Source organism: Terrapene carolina, unplaced genomic scaffold (assembly GCF_002925995.2).
Source record: "Terrapene carolina triunguis isolate 2854851 unplaced genomic scaffold, T_m_triunguis-2.0 Scaffold69, whole genome shotgun sequence".
NCBI lineage: Eukaryota > Metazoa > Chordata > Testudines > Emydidae > Terrapene > Terrapene triunguis.
Window position 1 is genome coordinate 45,052,496 of NW_020664420.1, and position 13,214 is coordinate 45,065,709.

At 39.3% G+C, this 13,214-nt stretch overlaps 1 protein-coding gene across 3 annotated transcripts in view; it reads right to left on the reverse strand.

Annotated features, from left to right (window-relative positions):
- Positions 1–12,980, reverse strand: part of HAPLN1 (hyaluronan and proteoglycan link protein 1) — an 84,629-nt gene extending 71,649 nt beyond the window's left edge. The window contains exon 1 of one of the 3 annotated variants that reach the window (XM_026649163.2): positions 12,453–12,980. The gene's annotated coding sequence lies outside the window, so the exon portion shown is untranslated. Of the gene's footprint in view, positions 1–12,359 lie in introns of all 3 variants that reach the window. The other 2 variants (XM_026649161.2, XM_026649160.2) reach the window with 2 other exon arrangements.
- Between the last annotated feature and the right edge of the window lie 234 nt (positions 12,981–13,214).

Consider the following 13,214-nt stretch of genomic DNA (forward strand, 5'->3'; position numbering starts at 1 on the left):
ATGGGGAAAAATTGGTGGGTGCTCTGCACCCACCGGCAGCTCCCTGCCCTGCCCCCCCACCCCAGCTCATCTCCGCCTCCGCCCCTGAGCGCGCCACGTGCCCGCTGTGACGTTGTGCAGTCTATATGGTTTTATAAAAACTTGATAATAAGTCAATATAATGTAACTGGGATAGTTTTATAAAAATTTGACAATAAGTGAATATAATGCAACTGGGATATGCTTCGTGCAAAAGGTCTCTTGTAAGGTATCATTACAAAGTGCATAATCTACTAAGTATGATCATCTGATTTGTATAAATGTACCACTCTTGTATCTAAAACTAGAAATATAAAATGTAACTCTGAGGGCCTATTGTAATTATGTAAAGTGTGGGCCATGAATGATGGTTTGGAATCTTAATGACTCCCATTGTCTGCAGATGGCTGTTTACCTGTGAGTCTCCCTGTATATGTGTGTGCTGGCAAGTGAGTAATGAAGTCTTGCAGTGACATGTGATCATGTCATCTGAACTGGAATCCATCTTTAACCTGGTGCTTTTCCAGTGAGGGGGGGTGGAAACCCAGAGAGACAAAGGGTTCCCGCCTTATGCAAAAGATATAAAAAGGGGTGGAAGAGAAGAGAGGAGGGGAGGAGCCATCATGGAGAAGCCCCTAGATAACACCTAAGCTGGAACAAGAGCTGTACCAGGGGAAAGAATTGTGCCCAGGCCTGGAAGGTGTCCAGTCTGAGAAAAACTTACTGAAGCATCTCTGAGGGTGAGATTATCTGTATTTAGTTTGATTAGGCATAGATTTGCGCATTTTATTTTATTTTGCTTGTGACTTACTTTGTTCTGTCTGTTACTACTTGGAACCACTTAAATCCTACTGTCTGTATTTAATAAAATCACTTTTTATTTAGTAATTTACTCAGAGTATGTATTAATACTTGGGGGAGCAAACAGCTGTGCATATCTCTCTATCAGTGTTATAGAGGGCGAACAATTTATGAGTTTGCCCTGCATAAGCTTTATGCAGGGTAAAACGGATTTATCTGGGTTTAGACCCCATTGGGAGTTGGGCATCTGAGTGCTAAAGACAAGCACACTCCTGTGAGCTGTTTTTGGGTAAACTTGCAGCTTGGGGACAAGTGATTCAGACCCTGAGTCTGTGTCTGGAGCCAGACTGGAGTGTCTCGCTCAGCAAGACGGGGTGCTGGAGTCCTGAGCTGGCAGGGAAAACAGAAGCAGGGGTAGTCTTGGCACATCAGGTGGCAGCTCCCAAGGGGGTTTCTGTGATCCAACCCGTCATACCCGCTTTCCCCCCCTAACTCCCAGCGCTTGCGGCAAGCACTAGGAGGGAGGAGGGGGAACGTGGCACGCTCGGGGAAGAGGCGGGGCCGGGGCGGGGATTTGGGGAAGGGGTCCAGGTTGGGGGCGGAGTTGGGGAGGGGACTTTGGGGAAGGGGTTGAAATGGGGGTGGGGCGGGGGGGCAGGGTGGAGTTGGGGTGGGGCCGGGGGCGGCGCGAGCACCCACCGGCACCGGGGAAAGTTGGCACCTATGCACACAGGAAGTCTGTGGCTAAACAGATAATTGGGATTGGGTTTCCAGTGTCCCAAGCTAATGCCTTAGCTGTTGGGCTATCCTTCCTCCCCAGAACAATTAATAGATAAGGGAAATAATTAAAAGAAAATAAATAATGTCTGTTCACAGATCCCCATGTACTCTTTCCAATTAATATTATTCTATATTCTCTCTGCTGGCATAGCAGCTACAATTACCACTTTTAAATGGCAAAGTGTTAACTCCATAGCAATAGTGATTCCCTGCAAGTCCTTTGCTGACACTACAGTCTGCACAGAGAAGTTCTCAATCCCAGTGGCAGACAGTTAATATGCAGCGAGGTGAAGGAGCTTGGAATATCACTCAAGTTTCTTGATTAGTAATTATACTATAATTTCCTCCAGCAATTAAATGGAAAATTTTACTAACTTGTGCAGTGATCTCTCTACCTTGCTCTTAACTTATCTACTTTGTGCACCTGTGGTTTTGGACTTATTCTTATGTTGTTTTATTTCATATTGAAGAAAATGGTGCCAGGGTCAATTCTATTTGGCTTACTCTAGTCACTGTTCAGGAATGTACATCCATGTGAAGTGGTTGGGCCTTGCCATTGTGTGGCTAAAAATTACATGGCACACAAAAGATGCTTTCTGCACTGAATCAAACATGACGTATCCATAGCTTTCTGTTTAGTGGGAGGAGCTGGACTGAAAGTCAAAGTAAAAAACAATTCAAAGCTTCATGGGGAGTGGGTAACCGAAGATCTGCCTTAGGGAAGAGAGCTCATGAAAATAAAATCATCTGGAACTAGCTAAAACTAGGGATTAGGACTAGGCAACATTTAAAAAAATATTTACCTGGGAAAGGGGGAGCTTTCTTTTCCCATCTCTGTTGTGTTGTTTGGGGAAGAGAGTTTTGCAGCTTCAATTTCCCTCCTCTTTGGAGCCCTTCTTTGTAGACCGACCCCCAATCATAATGTTTGATGTGGTTGGTAAACTTTGAACTTCTGGTTGCATGGCCCTTTTTTTTCCCCCCAGGATAATCCCCAGATTAAAGGAGCTGTTAGTCTGAGAGATTTACTATTATCTCATATTGCCCTCACCTCCTTTTCGCTGGCTGCTGAATATCCAACAGTCAGGAAGGTACCCATCACCATTTTAGCCAAAATTAATGACTCCCTTGGTAGTATTCCTATGACCCCAATTGATACATATGGAAATAATGCAGAATAGAGTTTGACTGTAGGAATTTAAAGTCTCCCTTCTAGAATTGACAACCCCAAGCTTTGAAAAATCATAAGATCAGCTAAAAATAATGAAATTTTAAAAATGATAAATTTTGAGGGTTTATTTATTTATTTGCCTCCTGGTTTTTTAAACTTTAGGGTTCACGTGTTCAAGCTTTTTTCTGCAAGCATGAAGGCTAGAGACTTTTATTTTAAATGGAAATTGAGCTTCTCATATAATCATATGACTCCAGAAGCTGTGGCTCTAAAAACACACTAGATATGAAAATTGCAAGAGTGAGCAACACTTCCCATTGCACTTCCTGCGGAATCTGACACAGTATTTTACACTAAACTTAAACTTTCATGTTTGTAAAATATGAGCCAGATGCTCCCCACAGTGATGCCAGCGTAAATCCCCGATATCATCCCCATGATCATGATGCCCATATACAAGGTGTTTATGCATCTGCATAAGACCAGAATTACTATCTTCATTTTGTCCAAATCTGCAAGTCATAAGTGGACACTTGCAAAAGAGATGTGCCGCCTATGAAAAAGAAGCAACATCAGTAGTAGTTGTGGGCTGAAGAGACCCCTTAATTTGCCTATTTTGCTCAAACATATTTGCATATTGCACAGTATACAGCTATGGCCTGACCCTGCAAACTCTTAATCACAGTTGTAGGGCCAGATTATTGCTCATGCTACAGCCCTGGAGCAGTATGAAAGGACTGTAAACTTCCCCTAACTGGACATGAAGGAATCCCTGATTCATGGAAGAACCAGTGTAGCTTTGTCTATGCCACACCCTCTTGACCATGGTGGCATGGGGACAGGAGGGGATAGAACCAAAGCTCTGGAATGGGGACTACTGCAACCTGACATAATTTAGAGCAGCTCTGAAGCTAAACTTAGGTTGGGCACTAAACTGGCCCCTGCCAGCCACACAGCCACCCTCCCTTCAGCTGCTGTTTGTGATCAAAAGTTTTTGCCTCATGAGCAGGCTGCTGCTTCCAGGCAGTTTTTATTATCCTTTTATATGAGCGACACCCTATAAAACTGTATAGTGATCACAGAAATAAAAATGACTGACAGAGCGTGTATAAAATATGTAAATTACAGATTCACTGGCAGTTTCCTATGTAATAAAAGATGAGTCACTGCATGGCACTTTCAACAAAGAGGATAGGGTATTTCTGAGATAGATTTGTGTACACTCTGTCCACAGAACTATATATAGATTTGCCCAAACCCACAATCAGCCAGAAGGAAGTAGACATATTTCTATGCTGTAATGCCAGGAGAAGGGTGAAAATCAAACAAAGTGAAGCTATTCAGTAGTGGTGCAGTACTGTCCCAACATCCCTCAGATAAAACAACAGCATCTTCATCAATCATCTGGTGTACCAAAAATAAAAATCACTATCACCAGACAATTTGACAGGATCAATGTCCTCTGGTTTGCAAATAAATGTCTCTGCTTTGTTTTGACATTGACAATATTTTCTATAAATGGTATAGCTATTCCTCTGATAGCAGGAGAACATTATCCTGTGTCAATGCTTTATTCAAGTGACATTATCTCCTAATTACCTCTACAATTTTGCTGATATTTATTCTTTCTGAAGTATAGTAAATCTGAGCTTTCTATCAACCTGTTTCCCGTGATGAATCCTTGAATGCAGTGAAAAGAATAGCCGAAGATTCCTTTTTCATGTCATCTCAGAATTTCAATATGAGATAAAAAGAATAACTCTTTGGGTACATTTATTTGGATTAGTGTTAGTTATTTTGGAGTCAAATGGGAGTTGAAATGTAGCTGAGAAGATCATGTAGTTAAATGCGTACAGACAACAAGTAGCAATTCTTTCCTGGAGGAGACACTCACTGTATGAGCCCATGGAAGTCTTCTGAAATTGTTAGGCTACATATTCAAAGGAACCGCAACCCATCTTCTAAAACCCTGCAATTCTGAACATGTAAAAACTCATATTATAGCATGCAGATTGAGGGAGGGGGAGATTTTTCAAAGGCACAGATGTGTGAGGTGTTAAATTCCCATCGATTTTCAAAAGGAATGGTCTCCCTACTCCTAACTGCCTTTTGTGCCTCTGAAAATTCCCCCCCAAGCAATCAGATGTCTGATTACGTCTTTCTAAATTGGTATGCTGTTAATGCACATGAAAGTTCAAGCTCAACTAAAGTAGAGAGGCTGCTTTTGAAACTCTAACCCGTTGTACTTCAGTTAACTCATCTGGAAAAAAAAAGTGTCAAAAGCAGGAATTCATTGAAAAGCATATGCAACAGCTGAGTTGGGGTGGGTGGAGGGGGAATTCCCAGTATAAATTGCACATTAAAAATATCAAGAACGAAAGTGACACTTAGTGGACAAAACTACTGGCAAAGCCATACAAGATGTAAATCAAAATGGAGCTCACTATGTTATGAGACTATGGTATCTTTTCCCACAGGCAAATACAATGGACTAGGAAGAACTACTGACTGTCATGTTTTAAATAGGTATTCAATTATGAACAGGGAATTAAAGAAATGGTCAACATGATTAATTTTATTTGGTAAAATACCAACTGGTGGTGCAACTACTGGCGGTAAAGGGAGATGTTTGGCCTCATGTGCAGACATTTTACTATCCTGTTGATGGTCCTCTCCATGCATTTTCATGTCTAAAGGTACATTTTTCACTCCTGGTTCACACTACTTTTTAATATGGCTGCACCAGTGATTTCTGAATATATAGAGAGCCTATATATGTTCTCACTTTGATGCAACTCTGAAGAAATTCCACTGATGTCAGTGGAGTTACTCTGGATTTAAACCAACATAAGTATGAACAGAACTTGACCCACTCTGACCAGATGGAAATCAGTCTAAATAGTTTTAATAAATACTGTAATGATATAATGTTAGCAATAAAATCTAGAAAGGAACTGAAAGGTGGCCTTTGGCCACCTTTGCATTCTTCCTATCCCTCCCATCATTTCTTTGGTACTGAAGTTCCCATCCAGTCTCCAGAATACATTAGAGCAGTAGGAGAGCTTATATATGTGTGTGTGTGTATGTCATGCACACACGCAAACATGTACCCACATAAATAAAGTTTTATTTTCAGTAATACAGTGCTCCAAAAGCAACACACAACAGTAGGTTAGTAAAAAAATCTGTCTGACTAGTCAGTGCAAAATGAAATCCAGTTAGGAGCAATCATTTGTAAGAATAAAGAAGAAAACGATATTATCAAGGATATGAAGTAGTTAAGTTCCTATGAGTAGGCAAAACTTGACGTACTCCAGATTTCTAGAAATTTTGAAGCACGTTTAATGTAAGAAGAACAATTATATATTCATTAGTTTGTCTGTTTGTACATTAAATTTAAAATATGAAACTTCTCTATTGTATGTCCTATACCTGTACCTGTAACGCGAAAAACCTGAAATAAGTTGTTTGCAGTGTTGTGTTGCTGCCACAAGGTGGCAGTACAGTAATGATATAGTGTTACAAACAAATAAATAGTGTAGCTGTAGCTAGAGTAAGAAGTAATTGGAATTTAAGTCTAATAATTACACTGCCTGGTTGAATTATTCTTTCTGATATGCCACTTTTAAAACTTTATTTTGGGTTGAATGTTATAGTATGTTCACATTTGTGTTACTATAGACACCAAAAACTTTGGAATGTATCTTTAAACATTTTCTTATTCTAAATGTATTTTTAAATATTAAATGGATTTGTATTTCATTTATTGAATTATGCAGATATTTTGTTGTAAAATTAACCTTGACATTGATATTCTGGGAAGTAAAGTACAGAACATACGTGAAAGACTTCAGTCAGAGTCAGATTTTCTTAAATATTAATAGCTGAACAATTATTCATTTTCAATTTTTGAGTAGCTTCAGCAATTTAGCCTTTCAGTATTTTCTCACACTGCCAGCCTAAGTAAAGTCAATTCACGTATTAAGCATATATATTCATTGATTACAGATATAACCATTTTAGGCCCTAGTCCTGCAAACCTTTGAACACAAGCATAACTTTACTCACAAGAGCAGCTGTATAGAAGTCAATAGAGTTACTAATGTACATAAAGTTTTGCATATGTAAATGTTTGCAGGACTGGAGTTGTACATGTTTCTTTTCGTTCATCCAATTTGTGAATAAAGGACCAAAATCCTACAAACACTTATGTAGGCAACTTTATTCACATGGGTAGCCTCCTTTAAATTCCATTAGAGTTCCCATTAATTTCAATTGAGTCCTCATGGGAGCAAAGCTACTCATATGGTCGTTTGTAGGATCTGGCCCTAAGTGAATGAAGCTGCATTGTGCCATGGCTTTCATGGAGATGGGCTCCAAAACAGTGACAAGCAGCGCTTGCCACCAACCATGGAAACAAGGGAGATGCCAGTTTAAAAACAATTGAAAGTAATAGCCAATGTGCTGGAAACCAAAGACCAGCAACAGCCTGAAATTTAAAACAATAGATTTTCAATCATCAGGATCTGATGAACAAATTACACATTCCAAAAGGGAGTGCGCTTGAAGGCGCACATCCCCTCCCCCCCATATATATATTCTTTATCTTTTATGGTGCCCCAGACATGGTAATATATATGCACGCATATATATGCCCACACATATATATGGTATTACCATGTGTAAGGCACCATAGAGAGTAAAGAAAATATATTATAAATCTTTTGTAGATATCATTATAATTCAGTATAATGAATTAGGCTTTATTTGATACAGTTTAGCTGATTTGATAACTCACCAAGAAATACAATATTGGTAACATAACATAACACTAAAAATGAAAGGCTTCTTTAATACATCCATCACCTTGTAAAAATGTGGGCTGAAAACGATCAACCCTAAATTTGAACCATCACTAAATAATTCTTCTCTCTTCTCCATCAAAGCATTTGTTTTCTGCTACTCGGATTTCTGCCAAACACATCTCTAATCTAACCTGTCTCCACTGCCCATATGTTCCTTATATCCTGTAAGCCTTTAAAATAATTAAGAGATACTGTTAATGGAATGCTGTTGCAAGATAATGATCTCTTGCTATTAGATAAATGTCAAGATGACATTTTTTTTCCAAGCAGGAGGTACACATCCAGTAACAATTTTCTGTTCCAATGATTTTATTTCCATTCTATCACATGATTAATGATGTAGACTCTGTCATTACATCTGATGCGCACTGCTGCAGAAGAATGACGGTGGCTCAATGTGCCATTAGTAAAAAAGTTTCACTGTGGGACAGACTTTATGGCCTAGCAAGGATTCTCTTTACTTCGATTCGGGTTTGATTCCCAGTCGTGGTTCCAACTGTTCTCAATAAATCTATCTACTCCACCTATGAAGCATGCAATCAAATCAATTAGCACATTTTCTGATGAGCCATTTTATCTTCTCCAACTTAAATTGGTAAACTTCGCCTGATTCATGGTAGAGCAAATTTCCCCCGGCTTCAGCCATTAGCTCAGGCATCATGTTAACAGCCTACTACAGCTCTTGAGAAAACTTCTCAAAGCACCCAGTGGAGGCTTCAGACAGATTACTGTTCTGTGATTTCTTAATGCTTCTTTTAAATGTTTGTTTTCAGAGCAACTGATCATGTTCAAGTTTTCCACTCTGTTGTGCTAATTACAGAGAAACAAAGAACCTGTTTTGAAGCTCCGTGAATGAAAAGGACAGTTTATTCTATACAGGGTCAGCATTGCCATTTCCTTTACTATTCAGATTGTGACAAAAGTCAGGGGTGACTGAAGTGTATAGAGCCTGATCCCACAAGATATTTACTGAATTGTCTCAATACTCATTTGAGCCAATACAGTTTGAGGGTGCTTTGCTGTACCTCCCAGAAATGAGACTCTTAGTTGGCTCCATAGGCCAGGTTTCAGTGGTTGCCACTTGAGTTCCAGAACAGGTTATGGGTAGGCAGGTTGCCAGAAGATGACATGGTCTGGAAGTCCACCCCCAAAGTGCAGACTGTGGGGTAGATTCTCAGCTGGTATAAGTTCTCATCACTCCATTAACTTCCATGGAGCAATGATAATTTACATCAACTGAGGATCTGTACCTGAATGAGGAAACCAGTGGACCAAGAAACATATTCCCTTTCCCTAATGAAGGGAAAAGATGGAGAGGTCCAAGGGAAGGAAAGAACATTAGGGAGAGGCTGGGGAGCAGAGAGGAACAAGATGGAGGGAGAATCAGGAAAAGGAAGGCGGAGAGGCTGAGGACCCTTTTCTGGGGAAATGGTCAAATATTTTCGTTGCCTATTGCTGGCAAGGAAAGAAATATTTAGTGCCAAACAATATTTTTATTAGCACCACATTCTGCTTGGTAAAGGAGTTTTTAGAAGCACTGCTGGAGGTACCTTTGAAACACTTACTGCTGATCTTTATCCCTTCCTGTTGTAATATTAGCACAAAAGCCCTAAACGCTTCACTTCTTTAATATATGCTTAAAATACAGTAAATGCCAGACTATATGTGAGCTGTGGGTATTAGTTACTGCATGATTTAATTACCCCTTGGAAACAGCTAAAGCTCTATTGGTGTCAAATTATGTTAAACTGGAATTAAACTGACCTTTACTGCAACCAACTGGCATTTCACACACACACACAAAGTTAGCTGGTGCCTCTTATGCTAAAACTAAATAAAGTTGACTTGTTATTGTTAAGTAATGCACTAGATTAGTTACAGATGTGTGGATAGTTAAAAAAATAGAAGATGATACTGTAGTGAAAGCCCAATTTGCAACATCCACTAGGTGGCATACAGTGACCACGTTTAAGTCATCTAATCTTCACAAAACCTCCCATTCATAGAGTAAATAAAGAACAGCATTATTAATTTATACCATTGCATCCACCCTACACCTAATATTTGTTTAGCCAGCTGTTTCCTCTAATCCTCCTTAAATGCCATTGATTGAAATCCTAAATATATTCAGACATTTTTACCCCAAAGAACATTTTGTTACCTACAAATTACAAGCTATCTTTTCAAGTGCATGACTGTATTCTACAGTTACTCACAGTGGAGCCAGAATGTCTAATAATTCCTTACAAGCAACAGAAGAAGCTTGTAATCTGAAAATGATTTTTTCAAAAATTTACATTTAATTTTCTGGGGATTTTAATTGACAAATTGTTGGTTTAAAAATGCAATATATGAAGTGCACAGTATTTCAACATCTAATGATAATTTATGTACCACTTCAATAGAAAAGCATATAAAAAGAAACAAATATTAATTCAGACCAAAGTGCTTAGTTCGTGTCATTACTTACTATATCTCTCAATATGATTAAGATATATGATACCAAAAATAACATGTTGCACTTGTATGTAATCACTTTTCACCTGAAGATCTCCAAGCACTTCATAAAGGATGGACCAATGTTATTTCCCCCATTTTATAGAGGGGTAGGGAGGTTAAGTGATTGATAAAGGTCACAAAGCAAGGCAGGATTTGAATTCAGCTCTCTTGGCTCCAAAGCCCATGCTTAGAGACCCCAACACCCTTTTCCTGTCACATTTCTACATTAACTCTGGAGACTCTGGAGTCTTCCCAATCTGCCGGAAAACGTCCTTCCCACCTTATTACACACAGAGCGAACAACAAGGATGCTGTTAGGACCCTCTCAAATCTGTATTTTCAGAAACCATTCCTGTATAAGCGCAACTCTGTGTACTACCTTAGACCCTTCTTACAAGCACTAGCTGTGTTAACCCTGCCAAAAGAAAGTGAGAGGAAATAACCCATCAGGGATATAATGAAATGATTCTTTACTGTGCAAATCTCTTCAATACTTTTGAATTATACTGTCAGTCTTTTCTGTGAAACAGAAAATTGCTGCAGCTAAATGCTTCACTTCATATCAAAATGGTGTTTCTCCTTTCAAACTCCTCAGATATTCAGGGCTCTTATTAGGATGACAGGCCTTTTGGCTCATTTTCATTGCAGACCAGCAATGTCTTGATTACTGCATTGACTTTATTATTTATTTCACTTAAGAAAGCAGTTGTTCTCCATTGAACTCAATTTTCCCCTTTTGTAATTATTGTCAGTTCGGTGGATAACTAATCTGAAATGTAATATTACATTAGTTTTTTACATTAAAAGGCTGTACATATGGGGGAGAACCTTAGCCAGTTAAACTCAGTGGAGCTTGGCTCCTAAGAAAGCTTTATCAAGAGGGTGTACCCTCAGCAGTTACACTTCTTCGGCATCTGCATTTTCAAATATCATATGTCAAGTTTCTCTTAACATTAACAAAACTAATGAAAATTTTATTGCTAACTTCATACTTATACTCAATGAAACATGCCTGCATAAATATTAAAAACTCATTACATTTTAGTAAAGTTCATTTGTAGTGAATCAATATTGCATTCAACTTTAAGAAAGGTTTCAGAGTAGCAGCCGTGTTAGTCTGTATCCGCAAAAAGAACAGGAGTACTTGTGGCACCTTAGAGACTAACAAATTTATTAGAGCATAAGCTTTCGTGGGCTACAACCCACTTTGTAGCCCACGAAAGCTTATGCTCTAATAAATTTGTTAGTCTCTAACTTTAAGAAATTAATTCATACGATTCTTTTTTTTTCAAGTACTGCTAACTTTCAAGAAACTCCTCAATGTTTGACCTTATGACGTCATACATACATACATATGCATGTACACATTCCACACTGAAAATTCCTAATTGCAATGTCTGTATTGTGTATTTTTCCAGTGATAAAGGAATGTAAAGCAATATGACAACTTAATTTGAACACATTATACAAGTTCATTCCAACTAAACCATCCATAGCCAACACTTCTGATTTTGGCATGAGGAGCATTTGGAATGAGAGTTTTCTACTTTTAACAATTAAAAGCAAATAAACATTTTTGAGGCTAAATAGCTATTATAGCATCGATAAATCTCAGAGATTTAACTTTCATGTTACTATAGCAACCTAGCATTCTTGTTAAAGTGGAGATAATAAAGAAGCCTGTGCCCAAAAGATATGTTATCTCAAGTTTCCGTTGACAATAGCAAAATATGTTGAAAAAAACGATGGATCATACCAGATTCTTTTCCCATCTAATAGGATCACTCCTAAAGCAATGGGTGGGACAAACACATTCACAGCTCTTCAGCTTTTCATTCAACTCACACTATCCTCCCCTTCCCAAGTCCTGTAAACTTTTTTAACAGGATTTTAACAGATGGGGAAGTTACCTCTCGGAAACATTAATCTCTGTGAAATGTATAGTCTCACAGGAGAAAGCCAGTGGACTAAACTATGCCATTTTCATATTTCAAACAGAATCTGCGGTTGCAATATGATCTCTCATATCATCTATTAACACAGCGCACTTAAAATCAGATAAACGGAGGGTAGTCAGTTTCAAGCCCTCTCTCCCACTTTTGCCAAACTAGAGCTCTTCAAAATCCCGTTAGTACACCATCATAGCTGATGCCTTGAGACGTTACCTGCTGGATACCATACATTTGAAAGAAAGTATTTCCCCCCGAAAAAAATTGTTTTGTTTTTACCTTTTCCAGAGCTCCAAAGTTAAGATGCTCTCAAAACTCCCCAGCAGCTGGAAACGGAGGACACAAAATGCAGAGCAAGTTTTTGGTGCTCACCTTAAGTTTGTGTGTGCGTGTGTGTAAGATATGTCCAGAATGTCTTTGTGACTCTGGATGGCAGAGGTCCTGATCCAGGGAAGAGGGAGCCACTTTCTCACCGAGAGGGAAAGAAAAGCACCACGTCACAAGTTAAGGACGCCTCCAAGAGTTCTTAATTACAGCCCAACGTGCATTCAAACCCCAGGAATGAGTGCCCAGAGAGGCTGGAACACCGCGGCGTCTCAATACAGCGCACTGTCCCTTCACATCTGACCTGACGTCCTCCTCTCTATGAGTGTCCCGATGTCCTGCCCCCCTCAGCAGCTAAAAATTTCCCTCACACCACACGCACGCCCCAGGTTAAAAACAAAGTGAGCAGTTGACAGAGTTTTTTCACAGGAAGGGATCACTCAAGTGAGAGTGCCTGACACCCTCCGAAACACGATACTTCGCACAACTTGTCTCTCCATTCCCCCAAGCTCCTTTCCCCTTTATATCTAAAGATGGGAAGATGCTCTTTTCTGGAAAAGAATGTAAGTGAAGCGGTGAGATAAGAGGGGAAGGGGAAAGCTGGATCTAACTGGATCTTGCTGGTTTTTGGACCCAAGCCCCAAACTGTACAATCAAACCAGAGAACAACTCAAGCCCCAACTGTTACAAAAAGGAGAGCCCCACTGATCCAGGGCATGAGTGTCACAAAAACCTGGATCTGGTGACATTTTGATCCATGCAATGGTTGTCTGGTTCACTATGCCAAATTCCATGATATGAAATTAGTGG